Source organism: Papio anubis, chromosome 7 (genome assembly GCF_008728515.1).
Source record: "Papio anubis isolate 15944 chromosome 7, Panubis1.0, whole genome shotgun sequence".
Classification (NCBI taxonomy): domain Eukaryota; kingdom Metazoa; phylum Chordata; class Mammalia; order Primates; family Cercopithecidae; genus Papio; species Papio anubis.
Window position 1 is genome coordinate 29,663,962 of NC_044982.1, and position 18,743 is coordinate 29,682,704.

Consider the following 18,743-nt stretch of genomic DNA (forward strand, 5'->3'; position numbering starts at 1 on the left):
GGGGAAAAACCCCAAACCTAGTTCCTGAAGCAAAGGTTTACTTCCAACACCAAATAAAAATCCCTTCCTGCTGGTGAAGCAATGCAATTATTCATCTCATCAGCTTTTGGCGGCGTTTGTGAGGTGCAGAGAGGCGGGGAAGCGGACAGAAGACTAATGCCGTTTAGAGCAGAGCCCTGTGGGCTAAGAGCAGCCTGGAGTCCTCCCAGTGGTAGGGGAAGGCAAATAAACCTGATCTGAACCTTGTACTTTCCTGGGAGGCAAATAGAAGAGCAGAAAACAGGAGGGAGGAAGCAAAACAAAACCCGGCAATCCAGTCAAATTGATTCCTGGCCACACCTCATTCCTGGGCGGGGTGAGCTGGGCCCTGATGGTCCCCTCGAAGGCTGAAGGACTGTAAGAAACTTGGAGCCCCCACACCACTCCCATCAAAGGAGTGGGAAGACTGGGAAGTGGAGATGGGTGCAGGCACGTTTGGGGAGAAACAAATCACTGGTTCGCCCAGAACTCCAGTGTGGAGGCTGGGCTGGTGTCGGGACTTGTTAATAACACCCTTTCAGTTTCTGTTGCTGCTTTGCCACTGCCATCACTGAAGTGGTGGAAACCAGGACTGTGTGTGTGCACGCGCACTCGCGTGTGTGTTTGTGGGTGTGGATAAGTGGCAATATTGATGGATCTGCTGCAGCCTCTTAATCCTGGTACATGGGAGGTGCCTGTCTCACCTCTTTAAGAATCTCCCCACATATAAATAGATATTCATGTCAGCTTCCTGCAAATGTGTCCTTGCATTTTCATCTGCTGCCAAGTGTTGTATTGGTGCTTATGAGTCATGAAACCTATTTTCATCCGCAGGGGTAATTAACTTGGGGGTGATAATGCATAGCAGACTGTAGGAAGAGTTAATTCCAAAACCCATCCTCGCCTGGCTACCAACCACACATTTCACTTAAAGGTCTGGGTTGGCTTTTCATATAAGTTCATTAATAAAAACCAAGCATGTTTCGCCTGGAAGATCCTCTAAGATGCTCCCAACTCCCACTCCCAAGACACATACTCTTAAAATGGGTAAAGCTCAACAGCCTGAGAATACAGTGTCACGGGTATAATTTAACCATCATTGAAGGAAGGAGCGCTGGGTGCAGCCACGGCATTGCACAGCACATGTGAATTTAGACATGTGGATCACCTGTCTGGGCGTGGACCTTATGAGTTGTGTCTGGTGGCTCCAGCTGGGAGTTGGCCCTGTTACCGGTCTCTGTGCACAGCTGCTCCTGCCAACCTACAACTGTCTCTTCATCACTATGGTATTATGCTCCGGAACTTTTAGGATTATAAGACCCTTGATTACTAGTGCACATAGGTAGGAAAGAGCGGCCTGTCATTAAGCACTAAGAACAGCATTGTTTCTTTCCTTCTTGTTGCTGGGTGCTATTATTAACAGTAGAAGCAGTAGCTGTAATAATGAGGAATCCAGCCATGGAGGCCAGTTTGGTTTCACTAAGGAAACCTGACTGGAGATGTTGGGGAGAGGAGGGAGGGAGTGGGAGGGAGAGAGCAGGTTGGGGTGGAACCCAGGCTAGAAGTGAATTATAATAGTGCAGTTAATTAAAGTTTATCATAGCCGGGGGCCACTTGTTAAATGGAGGCTCTCGCTCTCTGTCTTTTTTCTTTTTTAACCATGTGACCTTTTCCTTCGCTGAGACCCATTCAGCTGCTAGTCTGGTTGCCTTAACCAGCCTTGCTCTGATCCCTCAGCTCGATTCTCCTTTCCCTGAAGCTTTCCACTTTGGGCGCCTAGGAAGCACTTTTCCTCTCTGGCATGTAAGGATTCTTGTGGGTTTTTGAGATTCAGCTCAGGCCTCTGGATGAGCCGAGGCTCCATTCATCTCCATTTTACCTCCATTTCTTCCTACCCTCATTTCCCATCCTACTCACTCCCTTTCCCCTCAGAGCCAAAGTGGCCAACATTTAAAAATTCATATTTATTTATGTGCATCATTTGTGCAGCAAATCCAAATGACATGTTTAAGTGGGCAGAGTGGTGGGACAATGAGGACTCAATTCAACAGCTTTGAGAGAATAGGCCAATGCAAGTAATTTCTTGAACTTGATCTCTGAAGGCGGCACCACAGTCCACCATCGAAGGCGGCTCACCATATCAAGTCCTCAATGTAAGATTCAAGGTGTGTTTTCACTTGCATCCAGCCCAGACTGGCTGATGTAATAAGTACTGAAATACACTTTTGTTTTCTGTAGTACTTCATCAAGTCAGGAAGTTGGAATTGGGGCTGGGCGTGGTAGCTCACGCCTGTAATCCCAGCACTTTGGGAGGCTGAGGTGGGCAGGTCACCTGAGGTCAAGACCAGCCTGGCCAACATGGTGAAACCCCGTCTCTACTAAAAATACAAAATACAAAAATTAGCTGGGCGTAGATAGCACCACTGCACTGGGAATGACTTTTTTATTTTTATTTTTATTTTTTTTAGATGGAGTCTCTTTCTGTTGCCCAGGCTGGAGTACAGTGGAGTGATCTTGGCTCACTGCAACCTCCGCATCCCAGGTTCAAGCTGTTCTCCTGCCTCAGCCTCCTGAGTAGCTGAGATTACAGGCGCCCACCACTACGCCTGGCTAATTTTTTGTATTTTTAGTAGAGATGGAGTTTCACCATGTTGGCCAGGCTGGTCTCGAACTCCTGACCTTGTGATTTGCTTGCCTCAGCCTCCCAAAGTACTGGGATTACAGGCATGAGCCACCGCACCCAGCTTGGGAATGACTCCTTAAGGTCATCTAGTGAAATGTTTTCTAAACCTTTCTGGGGTCAGAGACACCTTAGAAAAATCTAACAAAAATTATGGCTCCTCCCCAAGATATACCAGTGCCCATATACACAAGGATTTGCATACATTTTTTTTTCCTTTTTAATATACATTTTATGTATTTGTTTTTGAGAAAGTAATACATTCCTTTGGTTCAAAATTCAAAGAACGAGGCCTGGAGTGGTGACTCATGCCTTTAATCTTAGCACTTTGGGAGGCTGAGGCAGGAGAATTGCTTTAGGCCAGGAGTTCAAGACTGGTCTGGGCAAGATAGTGCGACCCTTCCTCTACAAAAAAATTTTTTTAATTAGCCAGGCAGTCTGGGTGCGGTGGCCCACGCCCATAATGCCAGCACTTTGGGAGTCCCAGGCAGGCAAATCATTTGAGGTCAGGAGTTCAAGACCAGTCTGGCCAACAAGCTGAAACCCTGTCTCTACTAAAAATAGAAAAACTCAGCCGGGTGTGGTAGCACATGCCTGTAATCCCAGCTACTCAGGAGGCTGAGGAGGGAGAATTGCTTGAATCTGGGAGGAGGAGGTTGCAGCGAGCCGAGATCACACCACTGCACTCCAGCCTGGGCGACAGAGCTAGACGCCTTCTCAAAACAAACAAACAGACAAACAACAAGCAAAAATTCGCTGGGCATGGTGGTGCATGCCTCTGGTCCCAGCTACTTGAGAGGCTGAGGCGGGAGGATCGCTTGAGCCTGGGAGGTCAAGGTTGCACTGAGCAATGATTGTGCCATTGCCCTCCAGCTTAGGCAACAGAGCAAGACCCTGCATCAAACAAACAAAAAAACAAAGGATGCAAAGAGGGGAATAGAGTACAACTGACCCCTCTGCTACTCAGTTCCCTTCTGGGATGCAACCAATACTACTCAATTTCTTAAGGCATTTATGCACATCTAAAGCCCATTCATAAATTGAGGTTAGAACTTATGTCTGGTCCGGCTGGGCATCATGGCTCACGCCTGTAATCCCAGCACTTTGGGTAGGCCGAGGGGGGCGGATTACCCGAGGTCGGGAGTTCGCGACCAGCCTGACCAACATGGAGAAACCCCGTCTCTACTAAAAATACAAAATTAGCTGGGCGTGGTGATGCGTCCCTGTAATTCTAGCTACTCAGGAGGCTGAGGCAGGAGAATCGCTTGAACCTGGGAGGCGGAAGGTGCGGTAAGCCGAGATCACACCATTGCACTCCAGCCTGGGCAACAAGAGTGAAACTCTGTCTCAAAAAAAAAACCAAAAAACCAAAAAACCAAAGAAAACTTATGTCTGGTCCATCCACTTTGTAATGATGAAGACCCCAAGTCATGGAGAGGTGAAATAACTTGCCTATGGTCACACAGTGGCAGAGTCTGGGCTAGATTCTTATTAGGGAACAGCTATAATATACTTTTTTTTTTTTTCGAGATGGAGTCTCACTCTGTCACCCAGGCTGAAGTGCAGTGGTGTGATCTCGGCTCACTGAAACCTCCGCCTCCCGTGTTCAAGTGATTCTCCTGCCTCAGCCTCCCGAGTAGCTGGGACTACAGGCACGTGCCACCATACCCGGCTAATATTTTGTAATTTTAGTAAAGATGGGTTTCATCTTGTTGGCCAGGATGGTCTCGATCTCCTGACCTTGTGGTCTGCCCTCCTCAGCCTCCCAAAGTGCTGGGATTATAGGCGTGAGCCACCATGCCTGGCGACTTTTTTTTTTTTTTTTTTTGAGAGGGAGTCTCTCTGTCGCCCAGGCTGAAGTGCAGTGGCGCCACCTCAGCCCACTGCAAGCTCCGCCTCCAGGGTTTATGCCATTCTCCTGCCTCAGCCTCCCTAGTAGCCAGGACTACAGGCCCATGCCACCTCGCCCAGCTAATTTTTTGTATTTTTAGTAGAGACGGTTTCACTGTGTTAGCCAGGATGGTCTGGTTCTCCTGACCTCATGATCTGCCTGCCTTGGCCTCCCAAAGTGCTGGGATTACAGGCATGAGCCACTGCGTCTGGCTTTTTTTTTTTTTTTAATTTAAGAATACTTGAAGCCAGGCGTAGTGGCTCATGCCTGTAATCCGAGCACTTTGGGAGGCCGAGGTGGGCGGATCACTCAAGGTCAGGAGTTCAAGACCAGCCTGGTCAACATGCTGAAACCCCGTCTCTACTAAAAATACAAAATTAGACAGGAGTGGTGTTGCACGCCTGTAATCCCCAGCTACTCGGGAGGCTGAGGCAGGAGAATTGCTTGAACCCGGGAGGCAGAGGTTGCAGTGAGCTGAGATTGCACCACTTCACTCCAGCCTGGGTAAGAGTAAAACTCTATCTCCAAACAAACAAAAACAAAAAAACAAACAAACAAACAAAAAAGAATACTTGAGAGCTGGGCGTGATGGTGTAATCCCAGCTACTTAGGAGACATGAGCATTGCTTAAGCCCAGGAGATTGAGACTAGCCTGGGCAGTCTTGGGAAAAAAAAAGAATAAAGAAAAATTTAAGGACAGTTTCTATGAGGAGTGATGATAAGGTGGGCAAAAGGAGAGCAATACCTGCTCCAGTGGGGTTCACTGTTTTTACTAATTCTTGGAGGACTGGCAAAAAACATGTATCCCCTGTAGCCTTTTGGGGAAGGGAACGTTCAGAGATATTTCTAGGTTTCTGACTGTAAACGTCAGGTGGGCCTGAACTAGTAGAGTCTTTTTTTTTTTTTTCCGAGATGGAGTCTCACTCTGTCGCCCAAGCTGGAGTGCAGTAGTGCGATCTCGGCTCACTGCAACCTCCGCCTCCCGGGTTCAAGCGATTCTTCTTCCTCAACCGCCCAAGTAGCTGGAACTACAGGCGCCCACCACCACACCTGGCTAATTTTTTGTATTTTTAGTGGAGCCGGTGTTTCACATATTGGCCAGGCTGGTCTCGAACTCCTAACCTTGTGATCCGCCCACCTCTGCCTCCCAAAGTGTTGGGATTACGGGTGTGAGCCACCGTACCTGGCCGGTAGAGTCTTTTTTTAACCTTTAATCTGTGGCCCTTCACGCCACCTCCCCCTTTGCTGATGGGAACTTCTGAAGGTTTTTTTTTTTTTTTTTTTGGAACAGGGTCTCACTCTGTTCCCCAGGCTGGAGTGCAGTGGCATGTCCATGGCTCACTGCAGCCTCCATCTCCTGGGCTCAAGTCATCCTCCTGTCTCAGTCCCCTGAGTAGCTAGGACTACAGGTGCACGTCACCACCATGCCTGGCTAATTTTTTTTTTTTTAAGAGATGGGGTCTTGCATCCTGGCTAACACGGTGAAACCCCGTCTCTACTAAAAAAATACAAAAAAACTAGCCGGGCGAGGTGGTGGGCGCCTGTAGTCCCAGCTACTCGGGAGGCTGAGGCAGGAGAATGGCGTGACCCGGGGGGGCGGAGCTTGCAGCGAGCTGAGATCCGGCCACTGTACTCCAGCCTAGGCGACAGAGCGAGACCCCGTCTCAAAAAAAAAAAAAAAGAGATGGGGTCTTGGTACGTTACCCAGGCTTTTGAAGGTTTAGAGTCAGATAAGCAACTGACTCCAGACCAACAGGGAGCAACTATCTTGGCATAGAAGGAGGGGGTAAGGGAGGGACACCAAGGACTCCCCCATTTTCCCTTCAGCTTGGGGCTTCTCACTTCTCCGCCACCCACCTCTGCCTGGCCATCTCTCCCCCACTGCTAAAGGAGAAACTGCAGGAGTCTAGGGGCAGGCCAGATGCTGTGCAATGTGCCTGGCAGCTGCACATTGTACCATTCCAGCTTTAGGCCTGCCTAGGAGGAAGGTGTGATGGGCCCCATTTTATCTATGTGCCAATTGAGCTCAGAGAGGTTAAATAGCCAATACCATCTAGACTCAGTGCAATCCAAGCCCCAGTCAGCCTAGAGCCTGGCTCTGCCCAGACTCCAATGTTGCTTTGTGCAGAGGGCCACAAACTTCTGACCTGCAGAGCCCAGGAAACCAAGGCTCACAGCACGAGCCCCGTCCCTTGGCCCTCTCCACGTCTCCTTGAGTCTGAGTGTGAGCCTCACCGACACCAGTGAGCAAGGCTATCTACAGGCAGGGCTGTCAGGAAGCTCCTTGAGGAGAACATTTTCTAGGTTCTATGTTCATTTTTAACTTATAAAATTTTATTATTATTATTATTATTATTATTATTATTATTATTTTTAGAGATAGAGTCTCTGTTGCCCAGGCTGGAGTGCAGTGGCCTGATCTCAGCTCACTGCAACATCTGCCTCCAGGGTTCAAGCAACTCTCCTGCCTCAGCCTCCCAAGTAGGTGGGATTACAGACACCTGCCACCACACCCAGCTAATTTTTGTACTTTCAGTAGAGATGGGATTTCTCCAAGTTGGCCAGGCTGGTCTCTAACTCCTGACCTCAAGTGGTCTGCCTGCCTCAGCCTCTTAAGTGCTGGGATCACAGTCATGAGCCACCACGCCCGGCCTAGGTTCTATGTTCTGAGGGAACACAGTGGAACTGTCCAAGCAGTATTTCCAATCAGGGATTCTGGAGCAGGGCTGTTCTTCTGGAGTCTTCCTCAGTTGCCTCCTACTCTCAAACTTAATTTAAAAATGAGCTTACCTCTGTCTCATTTTTGACGGAACAGAGAGATGACAGGAAACAGGCAGTGGTCCTGATTTGTAAGGTATATTGCTTCTATGGGGAGCATCTACCCCACTAGCTGGTGTCTTCCCTGCCAGTCTTGCTTTTTTTTTGAGACAGAGTTTTGCTCTTGTTGCCCAGGCTGGAGTGCAATGGCGCACTCTCGGCTCACGGCAACCTCCGCCTACTGGGTTCAAGCAAGTCTCCTGCCTCAGCCTTCTGACTAGCTGGGATTACAGGCACACACCATCATGACTGGTTCATTTTTGTATTTTTAGTAGAGAAGGAGTTTCTCCCTGTTGGTCAGGCTGGTCTCGAACTCCCGACCTCAGGTGATCCGCCTACCTTGGCCTCCCAAAGTGCTAGGTTTACAGGCATGAGCCACCTCGTCCAGCCTCAGTTTTGTTTTTTTCAGGCTGAAATGCTGGTCAGTTACCTCTTGGACCTAGCTTGATTGTCCTGCCTCTTTGGGGGTCACAAGTGTGCACCCACCAGGTCTGGGGTTCTGGATTCAGGAAGGCTTACCTTTCTACATGGGAACTATTATTGTGGCTCCCAGGTTTAGGTTAGACTCAAGAGAAGTGTCCCAACCTCCCAACTGGTCTGTCCCAACCTCCCAAAAGCTCTGGTGTCTGCACACTTCAGGCCATGGCTCTGTAGCAGAATCCATTTTTTTTCTAAATCTAAGCAAGTCACACCCTTGCTTAGAAACCTCCCTTGGCTCCCTGTTGCCTACAGGGTAAGTCCAAATTTCTTAGAACAACAATCAAAGCCATCATCCACCATTTCGCCATCCCAGGAGTTTGTTTATTTATGTATTCATTTCAAAACAGAGTCTTGCTCTGTTGCCCAGGCTGTGCAGTGGCACAATCCTGGCTCACTGCAACCTCCGCCTCCCAGGTTCAAGCGATTCTCCTGCCTCAACCTCCTGAGTAGCTAGGACTACAGGTGTGTGCCACCATGCCTGGCTAATTTTTTGTATTTTTAGTAGAGACGGGGTTTCACCATGTTGGCCAGGCTGGTCTCAGACTCTTGACCTCGAGTGATCTGCCAGTCTCAGCCTCCCAAAGTGCTGGGATTATATAGGCGTGAGCCATCACACCTGGCCACTGCAGTATTTTAATTTGTAAAAGGTATTATATACACATGGTAAAAGAAAAAAAAAAAAGAGAGAGAGCATAAAAAGATACTCAGAGAAAAGTAAGTCGGTCTCCTTCTCATTCCAAATCTCCAGTTCCCCTGCACTGTGGGCAGTTATTTCGTGTACATGTTCAGCAGTATTAAAAGCACAGAGAAGCTTAGATCTATAATATATGTCTGTTGGGGACAGATATTAGGACAAGCCAGGGACAAGCAGAAAGGTCCAGGACAAGGAACTGGGCTTGGGTCAGAGAGAGCCCCATCTGGGTCTGGGGGCTGATGCAAAAGTCAGGGAGATGCCCCCTGTCCCCACAGCCAAGGACTGGTTCTGGTGCTTCCTAGGCTCCTGGGCAAGGAGTGTGAGTGAGTGAGTGTGTGTGTGTATATGTGTGTGTGTATCTTTGGCCCACAGGCCCACACCCAGGGCATTCACATCCCTATGATTATTTGGGTGCCCTGAGCAGCCCCTGGTTGGCTGGACATTCTCTGGAAGGACTTGGGGGAAGAAGTGGGGCAGTGTCTATGGAGGCCAGCTATCCCCCACAGTGTCCAGAGCCTTCCTTACCAATAGCCTCATTCCCCTCCCTCTCCCACCAGCCACAACAGCTCAATGAGGCTGTCAGAATTGCACCCCTAGGTCACAGACGGGGATACTGTGTCTGAAAGAAAAGATTGAAGGGGAGACATTATTATTATTATTATTATTTGAGACAGAGTCTCACTCTATTACCTAGGCTGGAGTGCAGTCAGGCAAGCTTGGCTCACTGCAGCCTCCACTTCCTGGGTTCAAGCGATTCTTCTGTCTCAGACTCCTGAGTAGCCGGGATTACAGGCAAGTGCCACGATGCCTGGCTAATTTTTGGATTTTTGGTGGAGACGGGGTTTCAACATGTTGGCCAAGCTGGTCTCTCATTCCCGGCCTCAATTAATCAGCCTGCCTCGGCCTCCCAATATGCTATTACAGGCGTGAGCCACCGGGCTCGGTGGGAGAGAGATTATTGACTGTAGACTTTGGAACTGACAGTGGGCCAGGCACTGTCATATATGACTTCTCCTTCATTGTGGTAAATCTTTGAGGCTGGTCATGGCCATGATCCTCCTTTGACAGGAAAATCCCCACAGTAGGTCCTATTATTGGTCCGATTTCATAGCCAGGCAATCGAGACAGGGGTAAATAACTCACCCCTGCCTGGCTTCATTCCTTGTCACCTGAAGGACAGTTCACACCCTCCCTTCACTCTGCCCCCACACCTCGCTTTTCACCAGCACAGACCCTGCCAGCTGGGGGTGGTGTTTTTGAGGGGAGGAGCGAGCACTTGGAATCCCAGAGCTGCAGTTCCAGGAGGTCTGGGTGCATCTGGGAACAGGTTTGGGTGGCTGGGGGCGCCGGGGGCAATACTGATGGCCAGCACCCTGGGAGAGGCGGCTCTGGAATGTAGGGCCATGTGAACGTGAAGGAATTAACTCTGTGCCCCTGGGTCTCAGCCCAGACGGTCATGTGACCACCTCCCACAATCTCCCCCCTCCCTTGTGTCTGCCGGGAGCTGGAGGTTCACAATGCCCTGTTCTGCTTGGACTGGAGCTGGTGGCAACTGATCCCTGACTTGGGGAGTTGCCAACATGCCCATTCTTCTGGGGCCTCTGGAAGTAGGATAGTTTCAAGGGTGGGAGAGAGAGGTGACGGGGAGCTTCCCAAGGTAGAACAGAAAGGGGGAGAGCTGGAGAGTGGAAAGGAGGAACTGCTTCGGAGCCTACCACCTCGCCTGGGGCTAAACCAACAGGCCAGGCCACTTGCCAAAAAGTGGCTTTTCAGGCTCCAAGTCAGTCCTGCCCCAGAGGGGCCTCCAGCTCACCTCAGTGAGTGTGGTGACCCCAGTGGGGCTGGGAGAGAGGCAGGGTTGGCCCTCAGGCAGGGAGCCAGCACCTGCAGCTCCTCTTTAGGCCCAAGGACCCCTTGCCTTGTACCCCCTACCTGGTCCCAACCTTGCCCCTGCCCATGGAGGCAGAAGTAGGGATGTCCCCCAGCCATAGCTGGTGCCTCCAGCACCCTGGGTGCAGGCAGTGCCTCTAACAGCTTCCACCTCATTTTTCTTTCTCTTCCTTTCTTTCTTTTCTTTTCTTTCTTTTTTCTTTTTTTCTTTTTTGGAGATGGAGTTTCGCACTTGTCGCCCAGGCTGGAGTACAATGGCACGATCTTGGCTCACTACAACCTCTGCCTCCCGGGTTCAAGCGATTCTCCTGCCTCAGCTTCCCGAGTTACTGGGATTATAGGTGCGCGCCACCACGCCTGGCTAATTTTTGTATTTTTAGTAGAGTCAGGGTTTCTCCATGTTGGCCAGGCTGGTCTCAAGCTCCTGACCTCAAGTGATCCGCCTGCCTCGGCCTCCCAAAGTGCTGGGATTACAGGTGTGAGCCACCACGCCTGGCCTATCGCAGGGCTCTTTCTTTGCCCACTGTGGCTAAGTGCCTGGGGCAGGGTTCCTGTTCCTGGGGATGGCAGAGGTGGGAGAAGTCTGGAGCAGGCTGTGGAGAGCACTCAGCCCAGGCTGTGCTTCTGCCTGACACGTGGCTCCCTTCTTTTGCCTGCCTATCACGTCCCTCCTCCTTCAAGACTCATCCAGGCCCTACGCCTCCGTGAAAACATGCTTTCACCCAACACACGTCTATCAATTGATGTGTGGGTTCAAATCCTGGCTCTGCTATTAACTTTGGGCAAGTCACTTGATCTCTCTGGGCTTGTGTCCTCCCTGGGAAGGAGGAATATCCCTCACAAGGTGGCAGGAAGAATCCAAGGAGACAGTGGTGTGTGTTCCGTGTTAGCACCAGCCAGCTCGTTGGCTTCCAGTGACTGTTAGCTGTCTTGTTGCCCTTATTCTTGCCTGGCTCAGGGGTCTCCTGCCACCAGGACTCTCGGCACTGGGGGATGGGGCAAAGGAAAGTCAACAGCAGCACTGGTGATGGTGCTGTGACCGTGGTGCTCAGAGCACGGGTCAAGGCCACGGGGAAAGACCTCTTTCTAGAGATAGGGCCCGTAAAGGACGAGGAGCGAGGATGATGGAAAGGAGCTCCTGGTGGAGGTGAAACTGGGGAGGCAGCAGAGCAAGTTTCCTCCGGAAAAGCAAGGAGTTAGCTGGGTTTGGCTGGAGAGTGGGGAGGAGGAGAGACAGGACCAGCCAGCGAGATCTTCCGTGCGAAAAAAACGTGGGTCTTGGAATTAATCACAAAGGGCCCCTGGAGGATTCCGTGAGCTGGGAGGGACGTGGCCTGATTTGCCATTTGAAAAGATCTTTCTGGTAGCATGAGGACTGGAATGGAGGGGAGGGAGAACCAAGATTGAGAAACCAGCTAGGAGGCGATTGCAGTCATCCAGGCTAGAGGTGGTGAAGCCAAAGGAGGAGGGGGCTGTGGCGCTGGGAAAGGCTGAGCGTGAGCACTGTGGGGAGCAAAGGTCCACGAGCCCTGGTGCCCAGACCCAGGAGGTGTGAGGCAGAGGGAGAAAGGGGGCAGGGTCATCCCTCAGCTTGGGTGCCCGGGGAATGCCGCAGGCCAAGGAGGATTAGGGAAAGAGGCCCAGCTCCGCTCTGGACACCGGGGTTGGGGCGGGGGACGAGATGGCGGATAAGCAGGTAGACACGCAGGTCTGGCCTCTGCACACAGGTCTAGGCAAGAAGTGAGAGGTGTTGTCCTCTTTGTGGGTGGTAGGTAGAGGTGTGAGTTTGGATGAAGGCCCTGAAAGGAAAGTGGGCAGAATGAGGAGATGAGATGGAATGCCGGGAGCTAGTGCTCCAAATCCCAGGCCTAGGGGAGGAGCAGCCCTGGAGGAGAATGAGTAGCAGGAGGGGTGGAAGGACGATCCCAAGAAGTGGTGTCCGGTCTGCCAAAGGAGACTTGCGGACTAGGCTCAGGGACAGAGTCAGGTGCTGGGCTGAGACGGAGGGAGGTAAGGCCAGAAAGGTGTCTGTTGGACTTGGCAATGTGGAGTTCCTGGAGATCTAAGCCAGGGAAGCAGGGCTATACTTACCACGTTTCAGGCAAGAATGAAGGAAGCAGAGGCTAAGACACACAGTATTGAGGGGTCGGTGGGCAAAGTGTGGGGGGACAGCAGAAGGCCCAGCTTGTCCTGGTCTCTTGGCTGTGACGGGAAGGAGAGAAACGCAGCCAGGGGACAGGTGGGGAGTGTCCTTGATGCCAGCTGAGAGAGACACAAGCGTGTGTACAGGGAAAGGGCTCGTCCAGGAGAGGCTGAAGACCCTGGAAGGGGGATGGGAATGAATGGAGTGGCAGCTTTCAAGAGAAAGGTGGCAGTATAGGTACTGCAAAGTTCTAATATTAACAATAGCCAGCTCACTGGCTTCCAGTGACTGTTAGCTGTCTTGTTGCCCTTAGTCTTGCCTGGCTCAGGGGTCTCCTGCCAGCAGGACTCTCAGCACTGGGGGACAGGGCAAAGGAAAGTCAACAGCAGCACTGGCGATGGTGCTGTGACCGTGGTGCTCAGAGCATGGGTCAGGGCCACGGGGAAAGACCCCATACACATAGTGCTTACAATGTGCCAGGCACCCTTCTAACTGCTTGATGTCTCCTGCCCCACCCAATCTGCACAACAGCTCTGCAAAGTAGGTGCTTGTGTAGGAAGTGCACCTGATAGCAATCACTTCCGCACACCCTGAGAATGACCCTGTATGGCAGATGCACCTGCACGTGTGTACAAAGCTAGGGGGTCTGGGAGTGGCCAACCTGGAGATTGGTTCCTTGCCTATGAGGAACATCTGAACCCCCAGCCTGCCCTGTGGAACTTGGGCCATACAGAGATGGAGGCCCCAAGTTTTGCATTGAGAGAAGGTTGCCAGGTGGAGGTTGTTAGGGAAAGGGTGCTAAGTGGCAATGCTCTATAAACTGCATGCCTTTTGCAAGCAGTTGCAGTTCTTCTACCCAACCCACTGCCGCTGGACTCTCTTCCCTGAATATAAGTCCCCAGTAAAGCCCCAGGCACTGTATCATCTGCTGGCGCTGGGTCTCTGCTATGGCCTCTTGAACCTGGTGCCATCCCCACTGCAGTTGACAGGGGATTGGCACAACAGTGCTATCATAGTCCACGTTTTACAGATGGAGGACTCCACACGCAGAGGTTAAGAAACTCGCCTAAGCTTACACAGCTGATATATGGTGTTGCTGGTGTGCCAGGATTTGAACCCAGGCAGGGGCCTCCAGAAGTGTGTAGCGGTCAAAAGCATAGATTCTGGGGCCACACTGTCTCTCAGTTTCCCCACCAAGAAAATGGGCATGAGAATTGTACCTACTTCATAGTGCTAGTGGTTGGATTATATGCATAAGTGCTCATAAAACTCTAGAGTGAGGCTTGGTCTGTAGACAGCTTAGGAGGGGGATGTACCTGGGACAGAACTGGGACCCTACTTACACTGGGAGCAGAGGGAGGAAACCAGGATGGAGAGATGGAGAGACTTGCAGGGACCCCTCAGGCCTTTTCTGTAATATTTATTTATGGGTGCTCTCCTGACCAGACAGGACTCCTTGCAGGAAAGTTTAGGAGCAGTTTGTGGTAGAGCTGAAGAAGCCTTTGGGACCAGCCTCTGGTCTCTTTGCTCTGCTCAGTAGCTATGGAACCTTCTGTGCATTACTCTGAGAGCCTCAGTCTCCTCTTAGGCCCAAGGCGGCAGTGATGCCTACCTTGCCGGGCTGTGGCGAGGGTTAAATGAGACCATGTGTGTGAGCAGGTGTGCCCAGCTCAGCTCATTGCCTGACACCAGGTGACACTCATCAGGCAGCTACTTCCATCACTTCTACAAACACTGACGGAGCTCCCAGCAGGGGCTGGCACTGTTCTAGAGTCAAATTAGTAGTATTAGTCCTGAAGCCTTAGCACAGTGCTTAGATGCTCTGTAAATGTTGGTCAGATAAGGAGAGAGGTTGTCTCCAGCAAGGATCAAGGAATGGGTCAAGGAGGAGGTGCTAGGATTAATTAGTCAGACAAGGGGAGGAGAGTAGAGAGTCTCACTGCCTCACCCCATCCAAGTCAGTTCTCTAGGGACAATAGATTGTCAGGGGCTCTGAGGTAGCCACTGGTTATATGCAGACGTGACCTGGAAGATGAGAGGTGAGGTCAAGAGCACCTGAGGATGGTGGTGGGGCCTCCAGGTCAGTGGAGGATTTGCTTCCCAAGGCCCATGGCAATCGTACTTGCCTTATGTCTGGGATGTATAATTTCCCAGGTAAGGGAGGAGTTTATGTGGGGGACAGTGTGAGTTCTGTGCAGGACGGCCTTCATGGGTATGGACCTGTGCAATCACAAGGGGTGCCACATTCAAAAGATATAGTTGAATGTTCTGCTATCACTATCTTGCAATTCTTGATCATTTGGAACAAGAGGCCTTGCGTTTTCATTTTGCATTGTGCCCAGAAAATGATGGAGCCGGTTCTGGGACCTGGAGTGCTTGTCTGTCTTCTCGCTCATAATGTTGGAGGCTCCTGGCCGTGGTAGAAGTTGAGAGGTACCTGGCTGGGCAGAGAGGGTTGAAGTGAGAGAGATTGTGGCTTTGCCCCTCTGGAGGCCTGAGCAGGGGTGAGACCAGTGGGTGTGGAGTAAAGCATGCTGGGCAGAGTCAGACAATTGGGTTTGTATCCTAACCCCGCCGCCAGCCAGCGGTGTGCTCTTCAGTGAGCTCAGTGTCTCGGAGCCTGTTTCCTCATCTGTACACGGGGTAGCTCAACCATACCACAGGTAACATGAGGGTTACAATGAGGTACAAAAAGTGCCTGGAGCAAGTAGGTGCTTAGCAAACGTTTGTTGTTGAGTCTCTGGCTGGGGCAGGAAGGGAGTTGGGTTGTGAGTAATATGCTCCATTGCAGCAGGCTATGGGGGAAGAGGCATCGAGCCCTGCCCTGCCTCCAGGGGCTCAGAGCTGAGTGGCATCCTTGGAACCATCTTCCAGGAAATGGGCTGCCAGCTCCCCCTCCAAAGTGACTACTGTCTCTGGCCACCTCTGGCCAAGAGGCTTGCCATTTCCAGAGTGACCAAATCCCAGCTCTGGCCCAGGGGTGGCAATTCCAGGCTGCCAGACCTTGTTCCCAGGCCCTGAGTGCCCCTGCTCCTTTTTCCCCCTGCAAGAACTCACACCTTGATTTCCCGAGATCCTGTTCACACCAACGCAGGCCTCACACTGCACACCTCTGGCTGGGCTAGACCAGCTCTCCTTTCACAATAATACTGCAGTGTCCGCTTCTCTGCAGAAAGCCTTCCCCTGTAAGGGAGAGAGCTACAGGTTGAGGCCACATACTCCCTCCTCCTCAATGCCTCAGGGTCCCCACCCCCTTTCTGATCCTTGATTTTCCCTGAGCTGGATTAAGACCTTTAGCAGCCTTAAGAGCTGAAGGATTAAGGTGTACCTCCCCCACTCACTCACACACAAATTCCAAATAAAATAATCCTAAGCCTTAAAATAAGTGTCAGGAAGTCCAACAAAGTTTTGATTTTCCCCAGGATGACTACTTACTTGTTATTTTTGAAGTACGAAATATTAGCTCTTAAAAAAGCAAAACCAAACCAAAACACTTTGTTGATGGCCTTTTGCTGCCAGTGCCCTGAGAACACGCTTAATCTGCCTACTGGGTAACCTGGCCTCGCCTGCCCCCTCCCTGGTGCCCGAGAAGGAGAGGCCTGGCTCGCAATAGCAGGGCATTGGGCCAGTCTGCCCAGAGATGTCCCCAGGAAGAGAGGAAAGCCCTGGGCCAATCAGTCTCCATAGGGGAGGTGACATCAGCAAAGCCCAGAAGGTTCCACTGTTTCCACCCCTGCCATAGGGCAACCTCTCCTCCCCTCCAGAGCAGCCAGGGTCAGTCTGGGCCACGTTCCAGTCCTGCAGCTGGCCGAGGATGGCTGGGCTGTTAGTCCCTGGGCCTGCTGCCCTTCACCCACACCTGTTGGGCAGGTCTCCCTGCCTGGCCGAGGGCTGCCGGAGCCACTCACCCTCCTGCTGTGGGGGAGGGAGCCAGCCAGTGCTGGAACATCTTCCACAAACTGGCTTTTCCAGATCCTGCTTGTAAACTCTGGTTAAAAATAAAGCCCTCATGTCTGGGAAGGAGAGGGTAGGAGGGTACAGTGGTGGGGGACAGAGCAGGCAGGCAGAGGGCTATGGACAGGCGACAACAGCCCACCTTAGCAAAATGGTTGGGTATCCCAGAGAACAAGGCTGGCCGGGGAGTATCCTGCATAATTCCGGGTGGAAGGCACCTTCCAGAGCCCTTTGTTTTGCAAAGAGAAAACAGGCCCAGAAAGGGGCAAGTGGTGTTACAAGGTCTCCAGAAAACAAGCACAGGTGGAATGGAGCCCTTGGCCTTGTTCTTGCTGCCACCTTTTCCTCAAGAGCAAGGCGTGAGGACAACCCTCTCTCTTCTTCCCTGCCAAGGATCCCCTACTCGCCAGGAGCACTTCCCGATCATGTCAGGGCACCTTCGCCATCCCCTGCCTGCCCAGCCCTGCCCATGATCGTGTCAGGACACACGCTTGCCCGACCCCGCCCACTCTCTTTTTCTGTTTTTCTCCCTCCCAGCGTCCATCAAGCTGGTCTCCCTTTCACCTCTCCAAGGGAACGGATGTTTATTGCGTGTCCAGCTCTGTGCCTACTATGCCATTTATTCCTCTTGCCAATAAAGCAAAGCTTTCCTACAGTGTTTTCTGAAGGAAATGTCACGTTGCAGGGGAGAGAAGGAAAGGCTTTGTGCATCCTGAGTACTTTACAGGTGCAGAGTACTCCCCATATGTGATTTCCAAGCCTCAAAACAGCCCTGCAAAGTATTCTGAGGCCCTCCATAGAGAACAGACCTTGAGACTGAGAGCCTTAATGAACTGGCTTAAGGCTCAGTCCAGCTGACCCAGAGCTGACCCGTTAGTCTTCCACCCAATCCCTTGCTCCTGCAGCCCCACAAGCGCAAGGACTGAGCTCTCAGTATATGGTACAACTGCAGCAACTGAAGCAGGAGATCACTTGAGCCCAGGAAGTCGGGGCTGCAGTAAGCCGTGATCGCACCATTGCACTCAGCCTGGCCAGCAGAGCGAGACCATGTCTTAATCTCATTCCATCCTCCCAGCACCCATCAGTGGATACTAGCGCTCCCCTATTTTACAGAGGAATGAACTGAGGCACAGGGTAGTTAAGGAACTATGTCTCCCAACCAGGAGTAAGTAGAGCTCGCCTTTGAACCCAGGGTTTTCTGCTGCAGGCCTGTGCTCTTAATTATGGCCCAGGCCAGGCGCGGTGGCTCAAGCCTGTAATCCCAGCACTTTGGGAGGCCGAGGCAGGTGGATCACAAGGTCAGGAGCTCGAGACCAGCCTGGCTGACATAGTGGAACCCCGTCTCTACTAAAAATACAAAAATAAAAAAATTTTTTTAAATTAGCCGGGTGTGGTAGCAGGTGCCTGTAATCCCAGCTACTTGCAAGTGCTGAGGCAGGAGAATCACTTGAACCTGGGAGACAGATGTTGCCGTGAGCCAAGACTGCGCCCGGGCCGGGTGACAGTGTGAGACTCGATCTCAAAAAAAAAAAAAAGAAAAGAAATATGGCCCAATCTGGACACTCGCACAATCTCATCTTTTTTTTTTTTTTTTTTGAGACGGAGTCTCATTCTATTGCCCAGGCTGGCATGCAGTGGAGTGATCTTGGCTCACTGCAACCTCCGCATCCCAGGTCAAGCTATTCTTTTGCCTCAGCCTCCTGAGTAGCTGAGATTACAGGCGCCCGCCACTACGCCTCGCTAATTTTTTATATTTTTAGTTGACACAGGGTTTCACCATGTTGGCCAGGCTGGTCTCGAACTCCTGACCTTGTGATTCGCCTGCCTCAGCCTCCCAAAGTGCTGGGATTACAGGCTTCAGCCACCACTCCCAGCTGCACAATCCCATCCTCAAGAGATTTAATCCAACCTTCCATTTTTTCTGTCCAGCCCCCTCTGCAGTCTTGGGTGGTGGGCTTCAGGCCAGCTGGCCTGGTGTCTCTCTGGGGAGGGCAGAGGCTGTGGGTCAGGGGTTGGGCTCAAATAGTGTTAACTGACAGCAAAGTTGTTTGGAAGGCTTAGGGAGGCAGAAGGTGTGGATGTGGGCTGAGAGTGGTGTATGAGATTGCTGTGTTTTCTTCTCCTGCCCTTTTTGGAGTTTTAGCTTTGTCCCCATTGCCCTGGTGGTTTAAGATTG